General features: G+C 39.2%; 1 protein-coding gene across 3 annotated transcripts in view; it reads right to left on the reverse strand.

Moving 5' to 3' along the window:
- The window catches only part of Peak1 (pseudopodium-enriched atypical kinase 1), a 217,097-nt gene that overhangs the window by 156,814 nt on the left and 34,386 nt on the right, over positions 1–25,897 (reverse strand). For 2 of the 3 annotated variants that reach the window (XM_006511167.4, NM_172924.3), the window contains exon 2: positions 16,437–16,500. The exons of the other annotated variant lie outside the window; for it this stretch is intronic. The gene's annotated coding sequence lies outside the window, so the exon portion shown is untranslated. The remainder of the gene's footprint in view (positions 1–16,436; positions 16,501–25,897) is intronic. 3 annotated transcript variants of the gene reach the window in all.

A 25,897-nucleotide genomic window follows, 5' to 3' on the forward strand; every position in this document is an offset into this window, starting at 1 on the left:
CTCTTGAGTCTCTATGCACACCCTTGGGTCACTGCTAGCAAGAGAAATCAATTGGAACAGAATTCAACAATAAAATCCATAGCTATTACCAGCACAGTGCAATTATTTTATATATAGTTCTTTTTAGTACTGGCCTCCTAAAGAATAAAATGCACAGCCTCATACATTTCAAATCCCTGGTGTTGAGCATGAGGCTTGCATGTAGTTGGCCTCTAGAGAAATGGTCACAAAAACGTTTAATAACCACTACAAAATCATCTAGAGGAACAATTCCACTGTTTACTACAATTTTATTTCCCAGGGTTTTTTGGGGGGTGGGAGGAGGTAGAAGGAAATAGACTATCAACACCAACAACTGATGGTCTGTCTGTGCAGTTCACTGGTTTTCATAGCTGGGAGTTAAACCACCTCATTTAGAAGCTGGTTGAGCCTCTTATTTCTCTGTACCAAATTTTAAAGCTTAAAAAGTAGACAATGATATCCTTGGGGGCAGGAATCAAATCTTATTCATATCCATGCTTCTAGCATCTACTTATGGAATATGAGTGCAATAAATTTTTTTTCAATAAATGCATTATCAAATTGATCCACAGTGTATTTTCCATACTGTTTTTCACAGTGGCTAAAAATAATTTCTAATACTGTATCCACAATCTCTGCAGAAAATCTCTGAAATATGTGTCTGCTAGTGTCTGTAAGACAATTTGGCGCAGGGCAATGATGTATCAAATTGAATTCAATTCCCGCATCCCATACATAGTAAAATCTGAAGACAACACGAAGCAGGCAAAGCCAGTTACAGCCATTCTCTGGGAACACTTTTCTTAGTGTGGCCAGAGCAAGCAGGTAGAGCTGAGCAGGCAAGCTTTTCTACAGAGGAGACAAGCCAGAGCAGTAACTCTCCTCCTAACGCTTGCACTTTCTTGGCAAGCTAAAGTCCCTAGGGAGAAATGCTACCTTTCAATTTTAGCACTAATGATAAAATGAAGTTTCTAAGAGTTTTTATATACTTTCCCTCAATAACACACAAATCAATCTCAACTTATAAGATGAATAATAATTTTTTCCAACTGGAATCTCATAATCCAACTCTATCATACCCATTGCCTTTTTTATATCTCTCCCCATCATGCTAAGTTTGATACAATGTATTCATCCTGAAACATATTCAACTTAAATTTTACTTATGCTATATGGAGATAAATTAGTTTTGAAGATTGGAGTAAGATGGATAAAAATATGAGGTCCTTCTGTACAAACAATAGAACAACCAACACCTAGCATGAAACCTAACACTATCTAACTTCAATTTGTTTGCTAAATTTTCTAAATTTTAAGAGAAATCTGATCTCAAAATACTCCCTAAAACTACAGGTAATACAGTTAGATCTCTCCATTCCTAAGTCATTTCAGCCTGCTGTCCTGATGTGCTTAGCCTCCCCACGCGCTTCCCTCACTCTACTGTAGATTTTACAGAGTGACATAACAAATTCCAAGGTGACGAGACTATGAGCTTAGTTGAGGAAACTCAAGGACAAACATTCCAATTACTCTCTAATGTGGACAAGCCCAGAAACCTTGGATCCTGCTAATCTTACAACAGAAGAGTAAACAAGCAGACTTGAAATCAGGACAAGTAAAGAACCCAAAATGTCTCCAAAAACTCCAGAAATTCCAGGAATCACTTCAAAAATGAGACTTACTTCCTGAAAATGAAAACTCAGTCTATATTTCCTCCTGCTATAAACAAAGTGAAGGGATGAAAAGCTGCCCTGCAACCCCTCTTTGTTCAGCCTGCACTTCATCTGATGACAGAAGTCTGAATGCAGGAGTGATTCCCTTCATCACAACGCCTCTCTTGCAGATCAAGGTCCCACAGTCTTCGGAAGGACAAGTGTCTGTGATGTTGAAGAGAGCCCTAAAACTGACATTCAATTCCCTCAACACAGGCTGTATTCTTAATCCTATTCTATTTAGAAACTGATTTAACATATGAAATGCATAAAAATTTGCTGGTGACAAATGAACTCATACTATTGGTAGACGGAACAAAGCCTATTTCATGAACTGTATTTGGAAGGTTTCAGAAACTGATCCTACTCTCAACTAAACATATTCAACAATAGAGCATATTCAGATGTACTTATGAAATATGCTACATGAATATCATTTAAGTTTAAAGAAAACCTTTGGGTACTCAAAGAAAATCTAAACATTCTTAACGAGCCTCAGTGTTTTCCATGGTAATAAACCCAGATTTTAAAAACCAGAAAACAAAGCGTTAGGCTGAACTGCTCACTGCATTCCCAGTTCTAAGGCAGATCAGTTGTTAAGAGCGGGAGCTCAGTTAGTCTGAAACCAGCTGCTCAAAGAACCTGATAATCATTTGAAGTTCCAATGCCAATAAGATAACTCAAACGTGATTTTAATACATTCTAATGGGGGACTTTTGGTATAGCATTGGAAATGTAAATGAGTTAAATACCTAATAAAAAATGGAAAAAAAAATACATTCTAATTATCTGTCTGAATTCCTTTATCAACTTATTTTCTATAAATAAGGAGCAAACAATTATGAGGAAAACCAATTTTTATAATGTATATAAATATATGATACTAATACTCAGTATTAGTGGAACTTCATACAAAATATACTAAAGTACAGGAACACCAAGATGAAATATTTTCATTTAACAGAAAAGCTGTAGATGGGTGTTGGATTGTTTTATGCAAACCCTGAGAAGTAACATCCTACACCAAATGAAAAAAAAATTTACACAAATGCTAGATTATTCTGTTGAAAAAAAAATAGCCATTTAACAATATTTAAGAAAAGGCAGTATTATAAAAACCCAAAGATAAAATGATTAAAGTGTTTTTAAAAGGTATTCACACTCATACTCTGAAGTCTGAAAATTGATAGGCATGTTATGAAGAAAGAAACTCACCTTGGACACAGTAGCCCAAAACAGCAATAGTTCACATTGCCTTCAAGAATGCTCTGACATCACAAAAACAGCTCAGCTCCCTCGCAGCTGCTCCAGGACCACTAACTACTCTGTAGTCCCAATGGAGATGAGTCTAATCTGATAATGGAACCTTCATTCTCCAATAACAGGCTCGAGATCACTTTACATACACCACATGGACTTTAACCCACTGATTGGCCCATTAGTACATTCGAATGCTGAAAAAGCTTTCCCAGTATGATCCCAACTTCTTTTTCAATGGGGGAAAAAAAGCACACATATTTCATGCTGACATGTCCAAAGCTGTTAGCCGTACTGAACTGACACTGCAAGATTTCTGGTACAATTTTATACTTTACTATCAAGCAATATGATGAGATGGGGGGGCTGCTTGTTTGTTTTTCGTGTTTTTTGTCATTGTTATTGTGTTTTCTTTTTGGATGGCTGGTTTTTTTTTTGGGGGGGACAGGGTTTTTTCTCTGTGTAGCCCTGAACTGTGTTGTGTCCTCGAACTCAAGAGATCCACCTGTCTCTGCCTCCCAAGTTCTGGGATAAAGGCCACTACAGCCAGGCTTGATAAACATATTGTTAAAGTAGTTTTTTTTTTTTTCTTAAAAAAAAAAAGACATAATTGTATAAGAAATAATGAGAAAAGGAGAATTGAGGCCAGATGCGTTTTTTAAAGGAGCTCACCTGGAGGTCTGGCCTCCTAGAGCTAACATCTTCATTCACTACTCAAAGTGCTCTCTGTAAAATTACCGTAAACTAAAACAAGTCACCCAAGTACAAACTAAAATACAAATGAAAAAACAGAGCAAGCATCTGCTGTACGGTAGGCACAATGCTGGAGAAACAACACTAAAAGTCCAGAAGTAGATAATTCTACTGATAAGACAACTAAGGCACTGACGCTTTTCAGCCTAAGATCCTTTTCTGTCTGCATGGTACCAAAAATTGCTTTCTGGAGCTGAAGAAATGGCTCAGCAGTTAAGAGCACTAGCTGCTCTTTCAAAGGACCTGGTTTGATTCCCAGCACCAACACCGTGGGTCACAACAGTCCGTAACTCCAATTTCAAAAGATCCACCACATGCTCCTGGTCTCCCTAGGCACCAGTCACACATGTGGTACAAATACACACAATGCAGGCAAAATACTCATTTATGGGGCTGGGGAAATGGCTCTCTCTGTAGTACCACACCCAATGTGTGGCTAGTAATGAAGAAACTGATAAAGCGTAATTATTATAGATAGCTGGTCTGGGAATACAGGAGTTGTTTTCACTTAAATGTTCAAGAAAAACAACAAAAACATCCACTCAGCATCAGACAACTGCCAATTAGTCAAAGATGGACAAGTCAAACTTAAAAAGTATGTACTCATGGCGTAGAGCAGCGCAGTGTGTACAGAAAGAGAAAGACAACAAAGCAAACGGTAAGCCACACAACAGCCCATGCATCTTTAGATGCTCTTTAGAATCGAAAATGTAAAATGAGATATTGTTCTATTTCATAAAACAAATTACATTTCTTATTAATAGACAAAAGTATATCCAACAAGCCATGAAATGATGTTTCTGTTTATAAAACAACTGCCACTACAAATCTGTAATTCATCCATAAATGATTTGGAAACAAAATGCAAAATAAACTTGGCCAGCACCGTCTTCAAATACACCAGGAGAGGTTCACGTCAGAGCAAAGCACCACAACCCCCATTTGATTTCCCACTTGTTGAGTAGGCCAGAAGTCCAATTAGAGAGCTGCTGGTTACCGGCAGGGCACGCATGCCACTCGTGAACCCTGAAGGTTACTGTGCCATCCATGCTCACGCTCACCACTGTGATGCATGCATGCACCATCACTGGGTAGAACTCTTGGTTGCTTTCCTCCTTTGGAAGCTGGCATGGCTCCTTCGTGTACCATGAAAACTACTCAGCGAAGAGGCTTTCAGGTGAGGGTCCAGGTCAGGAGCTTCTGGGCCCTGGATCTAAAGTGTATGGTGTCTTCAGCAATAGGCGCTTGGGGACAGCCAGGGGTGAAAGCAGAGGCTGTAATTTGCTGGTCTTTTAATGCGAATTTAGTTATAGAAATATTGGAAACCACACTCACACTATTTTCCCCAGCACTCTTTTCTACATTATTAGCACTATCTGTTATATAACTTATTACTTTTAATGACTTCATGCTTCTAGGTAATATTTCCAAATGTCTACTTTGTCAATGCAAAGGGACTTGCCAGCATGTTATACCTCCCACTCCAGTCATCACACTGTAAGAAATAAACACTACACCGATCTATCCCTTCCTGGGAAATCTTCCACTAGGCTAGATATGATGGTTGTGGGATCTAGAATATTCAGTTAATACAGACCTTAATTTTAGAGAGTAAAATAGGAACGAGAACAGAGACACAAGGCTGGCTGCCATCAAACACTATACAGCAAGAGTCAACGTCACAGAGCGAATGGCTCTCCTAAAGAGCAGATGAGGCACAAGTCTTGCACCCACTTGTCTATAACCACAAGCTTCCAGGACAGAGAGTCAGTTTCATTCATGTTTGCATTCCAAGAACCATAATGAGCACACAGCAAAACCTAGCCATTTACAGCTCCAGGGCTAAATGCTCCACATGGCTGGTGGGCAGGTCTTATTTGTCCAGTAGGCTTGCCCTCATATTTCCTAACCACAAAGTGCCCTTTAGGAAACTTTACTAAGACCAAAGGCTTTTGTATTTTATCAGTCTCTTCTGGATGAAGGATTCATCCTGACCTACTCTGTTTTTACCTTATTCATAACAATGAGGCATCTTACCCAAAATTAATACTCTCTTATCTTCACCTTCTTTGGTATTCTCCTACAGCTACTATCCGAGAGCTGAGATCACAGGTATGAGTCCATGACACCAGGCTTACAAATACAAACTCTCCGTTCAATTTTGGCTGACTTTCATGAGAAATGGAGTTGTAGTCTAGAAATCCTTAAACAGTGCTCAAAGGAATATAAACCATATGGTCATTCTAAAGAAAAACTGGGTAATTCTTAGTGAACTTTATAATGGACTTCCAAAATTTTTCCAATTTTATTTTTAAATGCATATCTCTTTAAGAAAAAAAAGATGAAGCTTATTGCAGTATTGATAAGGTACAGCAAGGCATGATAGAGAGACCCCAGAGTCTGCCTGAAGTTTTGCCAGCTCAGAATAAAAAATGCCAACATAATTAACAAAATTTGCTTTTATGGCTATCTACAAAGAGACAATAATCCTTTCCTGCAGAGCCATTTCCAATAAGAATGTCAAAGCTGTAATGAACCACGGTTAAGATCTAAGCACACATAACCTTGAGTACGGCCTTGCTCCTTTCCCAGCTGTAAATCTACAAGTTTCTGGAAATCTCACAAACAAGACAATAAACTCGATTACAATAAAAACATAGCTGACTTCCTTTTACAAAGTTGGTGACCTATTGTTCTGCCCCACCAGCCTGTAGTCCCTCCCAACCAGTGTACCTCAGGAACCATCCTACAATCTCACTTACAGAAAGAGAAAAGGGGAGAGGGTCCCTTAGGACCCCTTTGAAATAGGTAATTTTAGAATCCACAAAATCATGCATATGAATATTGAAAAGCTCACACCCACACTTAGATGTGTTCTATTCTTCCCTAAACACCTTTCTTTTTTCTAATTCTCATGCTTAAATCTACTTAAAGCTGTTCCTTAGTAAGAAGCGGAACTGGAGTTACTAAGGAACAGCTTTAAGTAGAATTCCAATGTTAAGCAAATATCCAAACACAGTAACTGGATTAGAATCTATGCTTAGGGGAGGAAAGCAAAGATAAGGGAATGAGTGAGAAAAGGGATGACAAAAGAAGCTTAGGCACCAGCAGTACATGGCAACCTAAAGCCCGAGGTACCCCAAAGTCCCAGCTACCCCTAAAATCTAAGAAACAAAAAGTAGAAGTCCACTTAAACTAAACTAAGACAAGATAATAGAGTCATAAAATCAGCAAGAAAATTTAATACTATATTTATTTTGAAAGGGATCAAAATGAGGTAACACTAAATGAAGAAATGTCACTGAAAGACAAGTAAAAAGAGTTAGTGAATAGCCATATTAATATCAAGAAGAATGATCACTGAAACTTATAATCAATAATGGAAACAGCGTGAAAAGTGAGAATGGGATTGCTTTTTTTGTTTGTTTGTTTGTTTGTTTTGTTTTTTAAGTAATCGATCCTGTTAGCATCATCCTGGCACCTCAAGATCCAAACCTAAAATATCAAATGAGAGTTAAATACAGTCTGGAATAGATTCTAGACCAACTCAATTTTTTTTTTCGGTTTTTCGAAACAGGGTTTCTCTGTATAGCCCTGGCTGTCCTGGAACTCACTTTGTAGACCAGGCTGGCCTTGAACTCAGAAATCCGCCTGCCTCTGCCTCCCGAGTGATGGGATTAAAGGAGGCAGGGGTAGGCAAATCTGTCAGTTCCAGCCAGCCAGAGTTACATAATGAAACACTATCACAAAATAAAGAAGCAACTCAATTAATCAATGTGTAAAATTCCATAAAGAAAATGTAGATGCTAGTGAGATGGCTAAGTAGGTAAAGATCCTTGCTCCCAAATCTGGTAATGACCTGCATTCATCCCTGGAACCCACAGTGCAAGGAAAGAACTGACTCCCAAGTTGACCCCTGATTACAACATGTTCACAGATGCGTACACTGAATAGATGGATGCAAAAAGGGCTTAATAAAAAATTTAGGTCATAAATAAGTCATAGTAGATTCCAGAGAAAAACATAAAAAATTTATCTCTTGAGAAAATTGACACTATGGGGCTGGAGAGACAGTTCAGTGGTTAAGAGCACTGGCTGCTCTTACAGAGGATCTGAGTTCAATTCCCAGCAACCACACGGCAGCACACATGAGATAGTCAACACTGTTATAAAATAAGATTCCTGTTATATGATTTTGCCCAACTGTAAACAATATTCTGAACATATTTTAGATTCTTCATGCATTGTAGATATTGATTCTATGATTTGCAAACATTCCTCCTACTTTTTAGCATGCCATTTTACTCTGTTGGTCAATTCATTTTAAATAAAGGTGTTTAATTTTAATGAAGTCCAACTTACCCTTATTTCTTCTACTGCCTATGTTTTGGGGATTATAAAATAGCTGCCAAACCTGAAGACATTAGGCTTTTCATCTGCAGTTTCTTCTAAAACTTTTCTGTTAGCTCTTACAGCCTGGTCTTGAAGCTGTGTTGGGCTATTTTTTATATACAATATAAGACAAAGTTCAATTTCAATTTTCATATTCGGATGTCCAGTTTTCTCAGCATCATTTGTTGAAAACATGAACAAATAAACCTGACCTTCCCCAGGAAAGGTCTTGCTATACAAAAGTCACTTAACATATAAAAAGGTTAATTTCTGGGTTTTTGTTCTGGATTTGTTCTATTCCATCGCTCCATACATTTGTCTTTATGCCAGTACCACACAATTTGGATTATTATAGCCTTGTTATAGTTTAAAAAAAAACTTATTGTGCCAATGTGTGGAACTGTGTGTGCATACAGCCATGTATATGTGTGCCATGTGCACATATGGAAGTCAGAGGACAGACCACTCTTAGGAGTCAGTTTGTTGACACAGGGTCTCTCTTGTTTCTGCTACCCTGTACATTTCAGGCTGTCTGTCCTGTTAGCTTCCAGGCAAACTATGTCTACCTCCCATCTCCCTACAGGAGAGCTGGGATTAGAGGCATGTACCACAGCATCTAGCTTTTGAAAATCGGTTTTAAGGATGCCTTAGTTAGGGTCACTACTGCTGTGGTAAAACACCATGACCAAAGCAACGTGGGGAGGAAAGGGTTTGTTTTCCTTATGTTTCCACATCACTGATCATCATCAGAGGTAGTCTGGGCAGGAACCTGGAGGCAGGAGCTGATGCAGAGGCCATGGAGGGGTGTTGCTTCCTGGCCTGCTCCTCATGGTTTGTTCAGTTTGCTTTCTTATAGAACCCAGGACCACCAGCTGAGGGTGACCTCACCCACAATGGGATGAACTATCCTCCATCAATCACAATTAAGAAAATGTGCTATGGTCTTGCCTATAGCCCAGCCTTCTGGAAGCCTTCTCCCTGGTGGCTCTAGCTTGTGCCAAGCTGACATAGAACTCGACAGCACAGGGCACAGAACTCAGGTTTGCAGGCTTGCCAGGGAAGCACGGTACCCACTTAGCATCCTGCTCACCCAGCTTTATGGTTTGAAATAACTGGAAAGTGTGAGACCTATCCTTAGTTGTTTTCGTGATATTATATTTCAGAATCCTTAAGATTCCATGCTCTTAAGATGAATTTTTGTTTCAGGAAAAAAGTTCACAGGGATTTTGATAGGTATTATATTGGTTCTATAAATTATTTTGTATAGTATCAATGCCTTCAGAGCCATAAATAAGTAATATGTCTCCATTACATAAACAGAAGACTTAAATGATGTCTTTAATTTCTTTTGACAGTACTTGGTGGTTTTCAGTATTTAAAGATTTTCACCTCATTAGTAAAATTTACTAATTATTTTTTATTTCTAAAATTGTTGTACTGCTAATGTATAGAAATATATTATTCTATGGGCTAAAATGGTACCCAACAAACTGCTGAATTCATGAGTTCTAATCATTTTTTGCATAATCTTAGAATTTTCTACCTATAATAATGTTAAGTCCTCACAAATAGATAATTTTACTTTTTCCTCTCTAGCTTGGATCAATTTTATTTACTTTTTATCATCCCTCTGGTTAGGATTCATAACAGTGTCCTTGCTTTGCCCATGATATCAAAGGAAAAACTTACAGCATAAGATTGGCTGTGAGTACTTCATAAATGGACTTTATTAGGTGAAATAAGTTTCTATTTTTAGTGTGATGGTAACTTTTTATCATAAAAGAGTATTAAATTTTGACAAATTTTTTCGATTAACTAAGATGATTCTGTGACTTTGGTCATTCATTAGGAAACTAGACTGCTTCTTACCATGCATCTCACACAAAGGAAAAGTTATATAGTGCCCTCATTTTCCAGGGAGATCCTCTTAATTTAAAAAAAAAATTAAAGCAGAATTTAATGACATAAATTTGAGCTTCAAGAAAGGATTTTTAAAAGAGGATACTGAATGGATATCAACTTTTAAAAGAAGCATATTTCAAAACTTGAGAATCATGTCAAGTAAACCTATTAAAATGGATCAAAGCAAACCAGCATATCTGATATCACTGAGGTATGCCAGACCTGATATATTAGTGCTGTATTATTTATTTGAATACATTTTAAAAGCCTGAATGTATACACTGATAATGGCACACATCATGATTGAGACATAATATTTTTAAGGAAACCAGGAAGGAGGCTGGGAAGATGGTTCAGTAGGAAAGAGAGCTTGCGCTTGCACACCTGAGAACCTGAGCTCAAATCCCAAGTACTCAGGCAAAAAAATTAGGCATAGCTATGCACACCTGTACACCTACCATATTAGGGAGCAAAGACAGAAGGGTCCAGAGAACCTGCTAGCCAGCCAGCCCAACAAAAACTCAGTAAGACCTGCCTCAAGGTGATACAGTAAAAATGACACAGGATGACACCAACATCCTGTTCTGGTCTCCACATGAGTGCTCATGGGCACAAGCATATACACACTTACATGCATGCAACACACATACAGGGAGGGGAGAAAGAGGGGCAGGAAAGAGGGAGGACAGAAGAACTTTATTGAATGAAATAACACTGAGAAGCACGAAATGACACAGAAACCAAATGACATTCATTCAGAAATGTCCTCTCTTTTCCATAAAGTTAACTTAAGAAACAGAAGCTCAAAGAATCGCAATTCTATTTTGTGCAGTTGTTGCTCTCCTTACCAATACTGATAAATATGCTAAATCTAAGCTTTTGCCATAACAAAACTTTCAGTGGCGTCTCCCATGAGAATACATGCTGCTGTCTTGCCTAGGAATGCAAGTTGGAGCAGCAGGAAATGGCTCTCCTTTGTTCTGGCGGTACATTTTAGCTTACTTCTAAACCTGAAATCATTTCTGTCCCACAGTCCCGAAGAAAGGTGTTTGTGGGAAAACAGTTTCATTTTGCTAAGCTGAGAAGGATAAGGCCTTGGGGGAAAGGCCAACTCAAGCAGGATGGAAGCAGATGGGAGCAGTCAGTTCTCTTGCCTGTTCAGTGCTTTTTTGACTACACTGTACCAGCTCTGACACCACCCAGACAGCAGTGGACAGACTGAAGCCATCATTTCTCAAGAGTTTGAGAACTATAAGGTTTTCCCTTCCTCCAAAATAACTCTACTAGGGACAGAATAACAAACAACAGAGGAAAAAAAGTCAAAGATACAGAAACATTAGTTGAAGAAAACATTAATAGATTTTACTTTCCTGGAAAGAAAGGAATGAAGACACATAAAAATGAAAAGAAGGAAGAAAGCATCCATACATAACAAATAGAAAATGCACTCATTCTTTGACTACTTAAAGATCAATTACTAGGTTCACTTTTATGGTAAGTACTGCTGAGGTTGTTCTTATTTAATGCAAACCAGAGATCTATAAAATCATATATGTTTAGATAATGTAGAAACTAACATAAATGTTTAGATAATATAGAAAAGGTTTCCCTGTTTAACATCTTTCCTAAATTATGAAGTAAACTGAAATATTTCTTTTAGACGAGCTTGCCTCCAACTCAGGTTTCTCTTGCTTCAGCCCCCAGAGTGTTAGAACTACAGGACAAGCCATCTGCCTCAAATTTGGACATATTAAGAACACTATCCACCCATTTTCCTGATAGAATAGTGGTTTTCAACCTTCCTAATGCTGCAAGCATTTAATGCATTTCCTCATCTTGTAGTGACATCCATCCATAAAATTATTTCCTTGGTACTTTATAGTTGTAATTTTGATACAGTTATTAATCACAATGTAAGTATCTGATATGTAGGATATCTGATAAGTGACCCCTGTGAAAAGATCATTTGAACACACACACACACACACACACATATACACAAAGGGGTTGTGACCCACAGGTTGAGAACCACTGTGCTAGAGCAAGCCTACTTGGCTTATAAGTATATATAATAAGGAGCTCTATGCCTTAAAAACAAACTATACCTATTACAAACATTAGCTTGGGGATTAATTAGAACAAGGTACAATGACATATATGTATGAATCACCAGGGTACAACCTATTATATTGTTATGCTGATTTTAAAACTTAATAAAAATTTAAAAACAAAGAACTAGCTCATCTTACTTGAAAGACATTTTTTTACAGCACTAAGGGATTCTCAAATATACACTCTATGTTATATAACATTAACAAGACATTTTAATGGTGTTGTAATGTTAAAATTTCTAAGTTATGCTATCAAATGCATACATTTTTCTATAATACCATTTTTTTAGACACTAACCATTACTGAGAACAAGCGGGGGGTGGGGGGCAGGAATGGAGATCAAAGCTTGCTTTAGCTAAGGTACAATAGGTCTTCACCTAAGCTATATATTTATAAAAATGAAAAATGACTGGCATCATACCTCTAGCATGTGGGTAGCTCGGTAATCTCCCTCACGTTTCCCTCATAGGAAAATGAGGCACCACCCCCCACCACACTACACTCCTTGCAATTATTAAATGAAACAAAACAGGTGAAAATTAATGGAACCTTGGCTTACCATCTGACAACCATGTGCAACAGCAAGTGATGGTAAGCAGAAGATAAAAGGAAATATAATCCTACGTTCTAAGTTATAAGAACTGAACACAATGTTAATGGGGCTAGGCCAGCCACGAGATAAAAGGCTGGCAGAGAAGGAGCCAAGAGTTTGCTTCAGCTCTGAGTCTGGAGTCACGGTTATACAGCACTTTATCATGTACACACAAACTGGTCTTCACAATAAGACTGACTCAGGAGGACAGGAAGTCACCAATGTCAGCTTGCCGGACTGGAATCATGACTAAAACCTATGACACATCCTCCTACCTCCTGAACCAGTGACTGAAAGCCTTTCTTACACATAACTGAGTAGACAAAGAAATGTGCTTCAGCAAGCAGTTGTTTATTCAATCAATAATCGAGTCACATTCCAGGATACAGTCCCATGCTGTGTTTAGCAGAATCAATCAGCTTCTTGATACAAAAATGTTCATTATAAGTAAGAATAAATTACCAAGCTAAGTGGTGATGGCACATGCCTTTAATCCCAGTACTCTGGAAGCAGAGGCAAGCAGATCTAGTCTACAGAGTGAGTTTCAGACAGCCCAGGCAATACAGAAAACCCTATCTTGAAAAAAAGAATCACATCCCCCCCACACAAAAAAAAGAATAATTTTCCTAAGACAAGTATTTTAAGAACATTTCCCAAACCAAAACTTTAATTAATAATAGCTTAGGACAAGGCAGACAATCATTTTTATTGTGTTTATTCACAGACTTCAATCTTATAGCTGGGTACTGAGTTTCTGGGTATTTTATCATAATCAAAGAGTTTACCGTTTCCAGCATTAATGGCTCTACTATTCATATACTTTGTTCCTTAATCAACTCTTTAAATTGCCCTTCCATTACTTCATACTCAGAGTTTAAGCTAATCCTTCTGTAAATAGGTCAATCAGTTCCTGTATTTAGTCAAGATGATTTACATTCACACAACAATTATTTTATAAAAATGGCATTATTAGGCAGCTGGGAAATTGATTAAAAGAAAATCTGGAGGCCAGCCAATTGAGTAGTAGAGCACTTTAGTCACATTTTATCAGATGTGTCTAAATGTCACTAAGAAAACAGACGTCTGCTTGGTATTTGTGTGCAAAGTTATACAGGGAGAAGAGTACCTCCCTGCAAAAGCAAGGCTTGGTAGGAAGAAAAGGTGAGCAGAGGTCACAAGAGATGTCCCACAGGTGATGTGAGAGATTTGAATGTAATCTCCAAGAAAAGATGACAGACTGAAAGGTTCTGGGTACAAGTATGAAAACCACGCCAACTTATGGAAGTCTTTCTGGACATACAACAAAAAGATAGATAGACTAAAAAGACTAAGAGCTTAGAACAATGAAACCTGGCAGACCTACTGAAAGATTCTCAGCCCACTACTTCCTTTGGATGACAGAAGTAGGACTTGGACTTCGATGGCCACATCTCTTCCTAAGTAGTGAGCAGTACTGAGCACCCAAAGGAAGTGCTACTGAGTCTGACTCCTAGAGATTACTCTCCACCCATAATGCCCTAGGTCCACTTACAAGACAGTATATGACCCACTAGGACTAAAGGGGAGATGAATGGCAGGTACTGAAGCATGGTAAGGGGCTGTGCAGACAGCCCTGACATTTGTCCACAGGATACTTGCTCTTCCCAAAAGACTGCACTATAGCTAGTAGGCTGCAGCATCTGAAGGGAACTGCAGGGGAGATGCCCCACAGTGACCACACTCTGAAACATAGCTGCATTCCTAGATCAGGTGCCATCATTCAGAAGTCTCTGTGGTCCTCAGCTGAGGCCTTTCTTAGGCCCTTTGACATCCACTTCCTGGAAGCTGGGAAATATGAAAGACTTGGTTCCAAAGTCTCCCTCAGCCCATTTCTACTCTTGTCTCATTTATCTGTCCTTAGCCTGCCCTGGATCCATAAAACATCCTAAGGGCCACCCCCTCTGTGCTGAGCTACCCACAGCAAGAGCTTATACTTTCATAGGTTCGGCCTCTTTTTTATCCTAATTCAGCCAAAAGGTTAGAGAATTTTATTTTAACTTTTTAAAAAGCTGACTACTCAGAAACTTTCTCTAGCCCAGAGTCTAATACAAACAATAGAATATCATTCTGTGACAAAAGGTAATGGGGGACTGACACATGCTACAACATGAATGAACCTCTACACCTTACAGATTGTGCAAGAAACATCTAGAATGGATCAGCAGCCAGCACGCACATCAGCCGCCGACAGGAATGACTACTGACTGTCATATACTACTTTACAGAGTATTAAAAATATTTCAAAATTAGATTGTGGGAATGGCTGTACATATCTGTAAATACAACAAAAAGTACTGAACTGCACACTTTAAGTGAGTCAGTTTTATAATGTGCAAATCATTTCTTGATAAAGATGTGTTATGAACTAAACAACTAGTGCTTAGGGCACTAGTGTGTTGGAGGAAAATATGGAGAAAGACTAGATGTTCTCTGTGAAAGAGTCTAAATTATTACATAATCCAAAGACACTGAAGGATTCTGAAAATCAGACAGGCATGCTGGCATTTATACTTTAGGGAAAAAATACCATGTTGACAATTACAAGAAAGGTGTGGAGCAGCCAGACTCCAGGTAGAAAGACTAGACTGGAGATTTAATGGTCTACTTCAAAGTGTTTAAATGAAGGGGAAAAAAATTTTTTGGAGAACAGGTTTCATGCATTAATATGTCTAGCCTCATGCTCTCAAGGTAGGGGACCTTGAACTTGTGGTCCTCCTGTCTCCTCCTCCCAGGTGCTGGCATTACAGGCACTATGGCACTGCCATGCCAGGTTAATGTTGTGCTGGGAAGCAGCTCAGGGCTTTGTGAGCATTTGGTAAGTACTCTACCAGCCGAGCCTGCCATCTCCAGTCTGCTCCCAACAATTTTTTTAATAGAAAATTTAGAAATGAAGAGGACTAAAGCCAAGACAGGTAAGGAATCAGACAAGACTTTAGTTAGTATTATCTTTAGAGTAGAATATTATCTAGAAAAGCTTTCTGTAAAAGGGGAACGGTGTGTGGAAACCAATTAGCACACTAATGGGTACACTTTATTACATAAGGCCAATAGAGAGAATTACAGAAAGTAATCCAGTCTAAGGACTAGATTGTATGAAACCCTTTACTAACTGGCCTTTTAAATAGCCACTGTCTTAATCTGACTTAACTAACAGAGGGTTTGTCTTTAAACATGTCAGATTAGGGTGTGACATTGCACAGTTTCAATTCTAGCACGACAGAAGCAAGAAGCAGGTGGATAGACCTGTGTGAATTCAAGCATATTGGCCTACAAAGGAAGTTCCAGACCAACCAGAGAGAGATAGTGAAACTGTCTATAAATCAATATATAAATATAAATTAAAAAATTAAAACCATCAGATTATAATGCCAAAATTTTCCTTAAGTGTGTCAGATCAGCAACATATGTGTAACTCCATTTTCAAGTAGAGAAAAGCAATGAAAATATACTCCAAAGTGTCTTAGCAATGGAGTCAGTTTATTTCCCAAACTAACCCACAAACTATAAGCATTCAGACTGCTTCATAGAATTACAAAAAAGCTTTGCTTCCTATTGAAACACTTAAGAAAATATATCATCGTCTTTAATTTTCAGAAACAACTCATTCTTATTATAAACTACATATAAAGTGCCAGATACATTCATAAATATCTCACCTTGGGTTTTCTAGGCAAGCTACCAAGAAACATCTAGCGCATAAGTCCTGGGTTGGACAGACACCTAGAATGAAGAGGAAAAAAAAAAAAGACATGGTCAATAAAACTACGTCTGAGCTGGCATCTCACTTCCTCACATCAGGAAACTTTAACTCCCAAACTCTTTTTGTGATCACAATGTTCTTTAGACGACTGGACCAAGTCCAAACTTCAGAGCTCCTGAGTCTGGTGAGATGAGTCAGAGCTTGTGCTGGCTAATTTTTTATCCACTTGACACAATCCACAGTCATTTGGGAAGAGAGGACTTCTGATTGAGAAGATGCCCCACCAGACTGGTCTGTGGGCAAGCGTGTGGTACATTTTCATCATTGATAATTGATGGGAGAGGGCCCAGCTGACTGTGAGTGGTATGATCCTGGAGCTATAAGAAAGCAGGCTTGAGCAAGTTATGGGGAGTTAGTGCTCCAGCCCCTGCCTCCAGGTTCCTGTCCTAGATTTTCTCAGTGATAGATTTATAAAATATAAGCTTAAAAGCTATAAAGATCCTCTCTCAAAATAAAACAAGAAAGAAATGCCAGACTTTCTATTGCCTTTGATGATTTAATGCTATGTTTTGGTTGTTCTGTGCTGGGAGTTGAAAAGAGGGCCTCGCACATGCTAAAGTCAGCACTCTACCTCTGAGCTACATTCCCTACCTTGTTTATTTGATGTTAACGATAATCCTCCACATTAAGGCTATGTGAGTGCACGTGCGTGTGCATGCTGGTATGGTTTAAGAAGTATGTTGTGTGCCCTTACCAGCACTCTGCTCTCTTCCCTTAAGAGAGGGTCTCTCACAGAACTTGAGGCTCACAGGTAGCTGGCCAGTGAGCTTCTGGGATGCATTTGGTTTTGCCTGCATGCTAGGGTTACAGGTATGTTTGTGGCCATGATCTGCTCTTTTATGTGGATGCCAGGGATCTAAACTCGGGTTTTTGTGTTAGTGCAGCAAGTGTTGTGTCTTAAGTGTTTCTATTGCTATGATAAAACTGTATTAGCTCAATCCTCAAAAGTCAAGTCAGCAATTGCCTCTGTCCTAGCACTATTGTGGCCATCGTCTCCACAAAAACAAACAAGCAACCAAACAAACAACAGAAACAATCTGAAAACTCTGAAGTGCAAAAGTAAGCCAATAGCATATTATTTATAAAATTTAAATTAAAAAGAACATTAAAAGTCCTATAAATTCTAGTCTAGTCTAAATAAATAAAATTCTATTTTATACTGGAAAAAAAAAATCAAACTACTAGCATCATCTTTTGTCAATGAAGTTAGAGTTGTTTTTAAAATGTTGGCCATTTATGTAGCTCCAGACCATCTTAAGCATCGAGGCAAGATGACTTGATGGCTCAAGATACATGCTGCCAAGCTAGGTTCACCCCTGGGATCTCAACAGAGGAAGTAGAGACCTGACTCCCATAAGTTGTCCTTGACTACACACATTCACAATGGCATGCTTGAGCTCCCTACTATAAATAAATTCATGTAAAACAAACAAACAAACAAACAAATAAACAACAACCCTTTTTAGCTCACAGTAAGCCTGCACTTTAAGACCTTTCAAGTTCAGTATGTCTATGTTACCACTAAATGGTACAGATGTGAGGCATCTCTAGGTATAAACTTAAGCCACGACACAACTAGAAGAGTAACACATTTCCACAGAGATTACAGGAGCAACTGACAGTGTACGTGAAATCTATGGGGATGATGGTTACCTGAAGAACTCAAAAAAAGAAAGAAAAAAGTAGGCTCTCCTGTTGATATAAATAGCAGATACAAAAATAAATAAATAGATAGATAGATTAAAAAAAATAAATAAAATATGTTGTAATAAGCCACAGAGATTTGGGGGAATTGCTTGTTACTCTAACATAATTTAGGCTATTCTGATTGCTATGAAATTAAATAATGTAATATACTATAATATATACTAGAATAATACATATTATGGCTATCTTTGTGTACTGTCCTTGATCATGTAAAATAGTAAAAATCTTTCTGGAAAGCAATTTATAACAGTCAACAGGAACCTTAAAAAGTTCCAATCCTGAGGTTAGGAAACTAGCGTGGGTTCTTAGCCACTAGCTCTGCACTTGCTCTGCAGGCATGAGGCCTCAAGCTAGAATCCCCAGCACCCACATAAGGCTGACATGGCTCCATGTGCCCATGGCCCCGGCATATAGGGGCAGAAACAGGCAAATTCAGAGCTCACTGCCTCAGGGAAAGGGGGGGGGGGGACACACCCGATCTCCTGCTCAGGCCTTCCCATGCATATATGCACTGGCACATACACCTGCATACTCATATGCATTCGCTATATATACAGACAACGAACACTCAAAATTCAACCCTTTAAACTAATGACTTCTTTTCCAGCTTTTCTTCTAAATAAGCAGTAGGGTAGGAGGTGGGAAAGGGATGGGTAAAGAGAATTAATCAATATTGAGGATGTATAAAAAAATCCTATGGTGACCTACCACTTCATAAGCTAATTTAAAAATATAATTAAAAAGAAAATGGAAGTATCCCACACGGACAGATAATGCTGCTTCCAGAAGCTGTAGGTTATTAGACAGAAATCCCAGTGCTGCATATGGGAACTTTCCTGAGTTGTTGGTCAGGGAGGCTCATGAAGGTCCCAAAACAATACAGGCTCTTGGTTACCATTGCTCTTGCTTCCCCACTGGAAAAGATGATAAGGCCCTACTGATGAAGACATCAAGACACCTCGCACTACTTTTACAAGGCAGAGAAATTAAGCTGGAACTGAGCTGGAAGCCTCTTCCCTGCTGGCGAGCTTTCACGATACTAGTGGGCTGCTGGGGGAGAAAAGTCATCAAGTTTTACCCAGCCATGAACTTTGCATGCTACAATACCAACCTGTCAGTCAAGAGGTACCCCACTGGTACAAGAGGTATGACTGTCATCACCTTTCTGATTGGATCTGAGGCCTACTCTGTGGGGAGGAATCATATCTGACACTGTAAATATATGGTCAAAAGCCCATAGCTGGGAAGGTCATGGGCTACAAGGAACCAACTACACATTTGGCTAAGTAACATTTATCAAGCTGCCCTCTAGATATTTATGTTTATACACACAGGTTAGTGCTGAGCTCAGCCTTGGTCAGAAAAAGTTTTTGCACTGGGCAGTAGTAAATACAAAGACTCAAAGTGATAAGGATATGGTCAACCCTAAACAGGACATCTATGGGCTTAGAGATCCCAGAAGTGGGAGCAGAAAGAACAGAAGAGATGAAGGCTGGGGACTGGGGATGGGGGAGGTGGGGGTAGGGATTAGGGTGTTGGAAATAGCATAGCTATTGAGCCCATGAACTCACACAGTTATGGTTAACTGCACAAGACCCATTGTGTGGGTTCTGGGAAACAAACTCCGACCTTCTGGAAGAACAGCAAGTGCCCACCCTGGCCAGAACAGGGGTGTTGGAAGGTGCTACACTTGCATACTCAGGGGCTGTACGCTATGTGTGTGTGTGAACTTTATATGGTCAAACAAGGAGTGAAGCCTGACACCTGTCAGGATGATAAATCCTTACTAGGATTGATGATGGGGCAGCTGGTTTCTTAGTGCCAGGTTGGAAGCAGGAAAGGAGTTAACTCCTGCTGTCCTCATCTGAGGTATCCAAGGTTAAAGTTCTCCTTGACCCTTCCTCCATGATCCCTGTCCATTACAGTCCCACACATACATACATATAGGTAAAAGATACATTAAAAACAAAAGAAAAGAAATATGTAGTATAGACATTCTGTGCCCACAAAGCACATCTGATTCTTTACCAAAAGAATTTGGTGGCTTCTGAACTGAATATTTCACAAAGAGATAAAACAGGAGCTGGAGACATGGCATAGCAGTTAAAAACACTGGCTGCTTTTTCAGAGGACCTAGGTTCAATTCCCAGAACCATCATAGCAGGTCACAACCATTTGTAACTCCAGTCTCACGGGAATCTGGCACTCTCTCTTGGTACTGCATGTATGTGGTGCAAATACATACAAGCAGGCAAAACATCCACATATAAAAAAATAAAATTTGTCATGTAAATAAACATGTAAGTAGGCAAGTTCCCAGCTAAATGTACATACAAGCAAGGTTATTTGTGAGTTAGTTAACACAGGAGCAAATAAGTAACATGGGACTGAATATCGAGGAAAGAACACCAAGATTGTGGAATCAGACCAGGCAGAGGCCCTGGGCTGACACTATGTTCCTACAAGGGGGCAGGTTACAGAAAAGTCTTCAACAAGTCTACTGTTTCACTGATGTCAGGGGACAAGATAATAAAACCAGAACCAGGTTCTATGACATTTTGACTTTGCTGTTTTGCACACAAATACAAATTTCTGGACATTCTAGTAATACTGGGCAGAAGTAGGGAACCCACAGCTACCACACTTTCCTAAGATTGAGAAAGTAGCACAGAAACCAAGAACTGGAACACCCACCCAACAAAGGCAAGACCTGATACCAACACCTACAAACATTCAATCATCATGGCTCCAGATGCCTAGACACCAGCACAAACAGCCAAGACAATATGCTCCCACCACAACCCAGAACTCTACTATGGGAGGCCCTAAAAAATGCAATATAGCTGAAGAGCAAGACAAGAGCTTCACAATACCAACTATGAATGTGTTAAAGGACCTTCATGAGGATACAAATAAACTGCTTACTGAAATGTGTGAAAACACAAAGAAATAATGGAATAAAATAATGAAAACAATTGAAGACATGAAAGTAGAAATTGAATCACAAAGGAAAACCCAAACTGAAATAAAAGTGAAAATAAAAATTTCAAAGTCAAATAAAAACCTCAGAGGTAAGCCTCCCCAACAGAATGCAAAACACAGAAGAGAAAATCCCAAGTATTGACGATAAGGTAGATTTCTTCTTTTGACTGGATACCTCAGTCAAAAATATGTCAAAGCTAAAAACTCAAGACCAGTGGTGGTGGTGAAAGTCTTTACTGCTGGCACTCAGGAGGCAGAGTCAAGTGGATCTCTCCAGGTTCAAGGCTAGCCTGACCTTCAGAGAGAGCTCCAGGACAGCCATGACTACCCAGAGAAACCCTGTCTTAAAAAGCAAAACAAGAGTCTAAAAATTCCAGGTACAAAACATCCAGGATATCTGGGACAGTATGAAAAGAACAAATCTAAATAATAAGAACAGAGGAAGGAGGGAAAAAAAAAAAAGCCAGACCAAAGGCACAGAAAATATTTTTAACAAAAGAAGCAGGTGTCTCTTAAGCTACATAAAGTATAACAGAACACCAAAAAGGGCCAGAAAAGAAATTCCCCATGTCAAGTAGTACTCAAAACACCGCATGTACAGAACACAGAAAGGCAGTAAAAGCTGCAAGGAAAGAAGAGCAGTGGTGAATAAAAGCAGACCCATCTGATAACACCCAACTTTTCAGTGGAGTCTCCCAAAGCCAGAATGGAGAGCATCACAAGCCCTCTTTCCCAGCCTACCCATAAACCAGGAAAGACACTGTGCAAAATGTGGGTGGGATCACCCCATATCTCCACTTCTGAGTATGTTAAAAACAAAGGCACATTTCTGAAACATTGCATTGAATGTAAACTAGCAAAAACAATCATTTGAAAATAGCAGTACATAAGTGTGGTAGTTTCAATGAGAATGGCCTCCACAGATTCATAGGGAATGGTACTACTAGGAGGCGTGGCCTTGCTGGAGTGGGTGTGGCCTTGTAAGAAGTGTCAAGTGCGTCACTGATGGTGGGCTTTGAGGTTTCAAACACTAAAGCCAGGCCCGCTGTCTGTCTCTCTTTGACTTTATTTCTCTGCCTCCCCCTCTCTCTTTGTCTCTGTCTGTCTCTCTTTCTCTCAGCCTCTCTCCCTCTCCCTCTCAACCTCCCTCTCTCTCACCCTGCTGCCTGCTGATATGGATGTAGAACTCTCAGCTACCTCTCCAGCAACATGTGTGTCACCATGCTTCCCACCATGACAACACTGGACTCAACTTCTGATCTGTTTTCCTTTGTAAGAGTTGCTGTAGTTATAGTGCCTCTTCACAGCAATAGAAACCCTAACTAAGCTTGATAATGTTGCAGATTCTAAGTTGAAAGTCTTGAAGACATTCTTCATCAGTGGGCTTTGGTTTTACTGGTTCTACCTTAAGAGACATACATACATCAATCATCATCATCATCCTACTGCCAACCATGACAATGACACTGATCCTGATCACATCATCTTGCAGTTCTTCCACCAATACCTTTTCTTCAGTTTGACAGCACTTGTTTCAAAATGACAAAATACTTGCATCTGTATCTGCATCTGCTTGACCATCTAACTGAGTTCTCTTCCTTATGCACACTGACTCTCATGCCAACCACCTCATCTACTTGATTGTGCCTGCTGAAGTCTTCCATTACTACCAGCAACAGCACTTGAACCCGAATACCTGCGGACATTTAGGCCATGGCAGCTGGCAAGGGTCCAAAATAAATACTTTTTTTTAAAGTTATCAAAACCCTCAGATTTAATATGCAAATTACCAGTACTCAAAGTAGTTGAACCACTTCTGCTTGCCTTTATTAACATAAAAATGCAATACACCTGCAAAATCAAACAAACCCTGTGTGTTTAAGGTTGAACTATTCTTTTATAACATTAAGCACATTAACAAAGCTAAGACTTTTCACATGCTGAATTCTTTGGTTTCCTTTTCACTAAATTTATTCTACAAACGGTAACAACTGATATTCCATTCAATCTAATCTAATTCAATGCTATTTAAATATGTGCTTAATAATATTATGATATGATACACATTCCATTGGAAATAGTTTTTACTAATTAGACTATTGGGAAATAAATGATAAGCAATGTTGATAAATAAAAATGAAGCTATCAGAAAACCTAAAACCACTCCTATTCACAATCATCTCTGAAACAAACCATTAGCAACTCAACTTTATTGTCACCTTGAACACTAGATATAAACACACACCAAGACAACCATTTTTACTACACAGTTTCAAGAGAAAACTCCTAATTAGATACTTACAAAAACATCACTTGCAGCTGGGCTTGATAGTGTATGCCTTTAATTCCAGCACTCAGGGGTAAAAACAGGTGGACCCCTGAGAATTCCAGGCCAGCCTGGTCTACATAGTGAGCTCTAGGACAGCTAGGACCACACAGAAAGACATTGTCTCAAATGAAAGAGAGAGAGAGAAGAAGAAGAAGAAGGAAGAGGAGGAGGAGGAAGATGAAGAGGAGGAAGAGGAAGAAGAGGAGGAAGAAGAGGGGGAGGAGGAGGAGGAAGAAGAGGAGGGAGGGAGGGAGGAACGAAAATCACTTGCTCACTTTTGTATTTCACACAAATTCTAGCAGAGAAAAGATGTTTTCAGACGACTCAATGAGCTAAATTGTCAATGTCTTACAGGCTCGTCATTGCTGTGATGAAACACAATGACTAGAGCATCTTAGGGAGGAAATGGTTTATTTGGTTTACACTTCCACATCACTGTTCATCAATGAAGGAAGTCAGGGCAGGAACTCAAACAGGACAGGAACCTGGAGGCAGGAGCTGATGCAAAGGCCACAGAGGAGTGCTGCTTGCTAACTTGCTCCTCATGGCTTGCTCAGCCTGCTTTCTTACAGAACCCAGGAATGATACCACCCACAATGGGGTGGCTCTTCTACATCATTCACTAAGTTAAAAAAAAAAAAAAAAAAAAAAAAAAAAAGGCCCTGGAACAGTGTTTTTCAATCTGTGGGGTCACTACTCCTTTGGAGCAAAAAGACCTTTTGGCAGGGGTCACCTAGGACCATGGAAAACCATAGATATTTACATTGCAATTTATAACAGTAGCGAAATTACAGTTACAAAGTAACAATGAAACTAACTTTACAGTCAGAAGTCACCACAACATGAGGAACTGTATGAAAGGCTCACAGTACAAGGAAGATTGGGAACCACTACCCTACAGGCACACCTCCAGCCTCATCTTATGGAGGTCTTTTCTCAGTTGGGGATACCTCCTCTCTGATGACTCTACTTTGTGTCAAGTTGTCTTATAGAGTCACAGAGAAATCATTTTCTCTATTTCCCATGACTTTACTGCTGTGGTTCTCAACCTGTAGGTCATGAGGTGATCATGCAACTTTTTCATGGGGTCCGAGTATCAGATATCCTGCTTATATAATATTTACATTACAATCCATAACAGTAAATTAAAATTATGAAGTAGCAACAAACATAATTTTATGGTTGGAGTCACCACAAACGTGAAAAACCGTATTAAAGGGTCACAGCACTAGGAAAGCTGAGAAGCACTGCTCTACTGTATTTCAAAGACCTGAGTCATTCTGGCAATAAAACCAGAACCTATACAACTACAGATGTATGACATTTTCCAGAGTTCTCTGAAATAAAAGAGATGTGTTCCCCAATCCCTAAAGTAGAAGATGATACAGTGTTTTGCTCTTGCTGTCTGCTATATTTAGATGGCTTTGAATTAAATTATACAGCATATACAAATACAATCTTGAAGGGGTCCACATAATTGCTTCTGACAATCTGGAAACAAACGCTTCTATTCACAGAAAAGATGACAGGCAACTGGAATCTGACAGGCTGGTTATTTACTGCATTTTCTGCACATTTGAATTTGTAGGCCTCCATAGCCATTAAGCAAAATTAGCTTCATGATGTCAGCCAAAAAGCCTCACAGGCAACAGTTTGATGTCATTAAAAAACTAGCATCCTCAATCTGTTTGCTCATTAGAAGTCTCTTGGTAAACCAAAGAGATTTTAATTGCAATCTTGCTCTATCGATGCTTAGTACAGCCCTGAACGCTAACAAATCCCTATAGTCCCTCCTTTTCCTAGGTAAAGAGAATTTGGATACAGTTGAAGAAACTTCTATATCAAACACTCCAGTAGTTCTCTAACCAAAAGAAAGCAATTTTTCTTTTTTCTTTTTGTAAAGATTTGTTTATTTTATGTATGTGAGTACACTGTCAATCTCTTCAGGCACACCAGAAGAGGGCATCAGATCTCATTACAGATGGTTGTGAGCAACCATGTGGCTGCTGGGAATTGAACTCAGAATCTCTAGAAGAGCAGTCAGTGCTCTTAACCACTGAGCCACCTCTCTAGCCCAGGAAGCAATTTCAAAAGTCATAATGTGGTGTCATTTATCCAACTTGACAAGCAAGTGTACAAAAGTGTTTTGACCTTTGTGATGGTCTGAATGAGACTAGACCCCATAGACTCATATATTTGAATGTTTGGTTCCCAGTCGGTGGACTCTTTAGGATGGATTAAAAGGTGTGGCTTCGTGGAAGGAAGTGGGTCACTGAGGTGGGCTTCAAGGCTTCAGAAGCCCACACCATTCCCAATCTCCCTCTCTTTCTGTCATGGGC

This window comes from Mus musculus, chromosome 9 (assembly GCF_000001635.26).
Source record: "Mus musculus strain C57BL/6J chromosome 9, GRCm38.p6 C57BL/6J".
Lineage (NCBI taxonomy): Eukaryota > Metazoa > Chordata > Mammalia > Rodentia > Muridae > Mus > Mus musculus.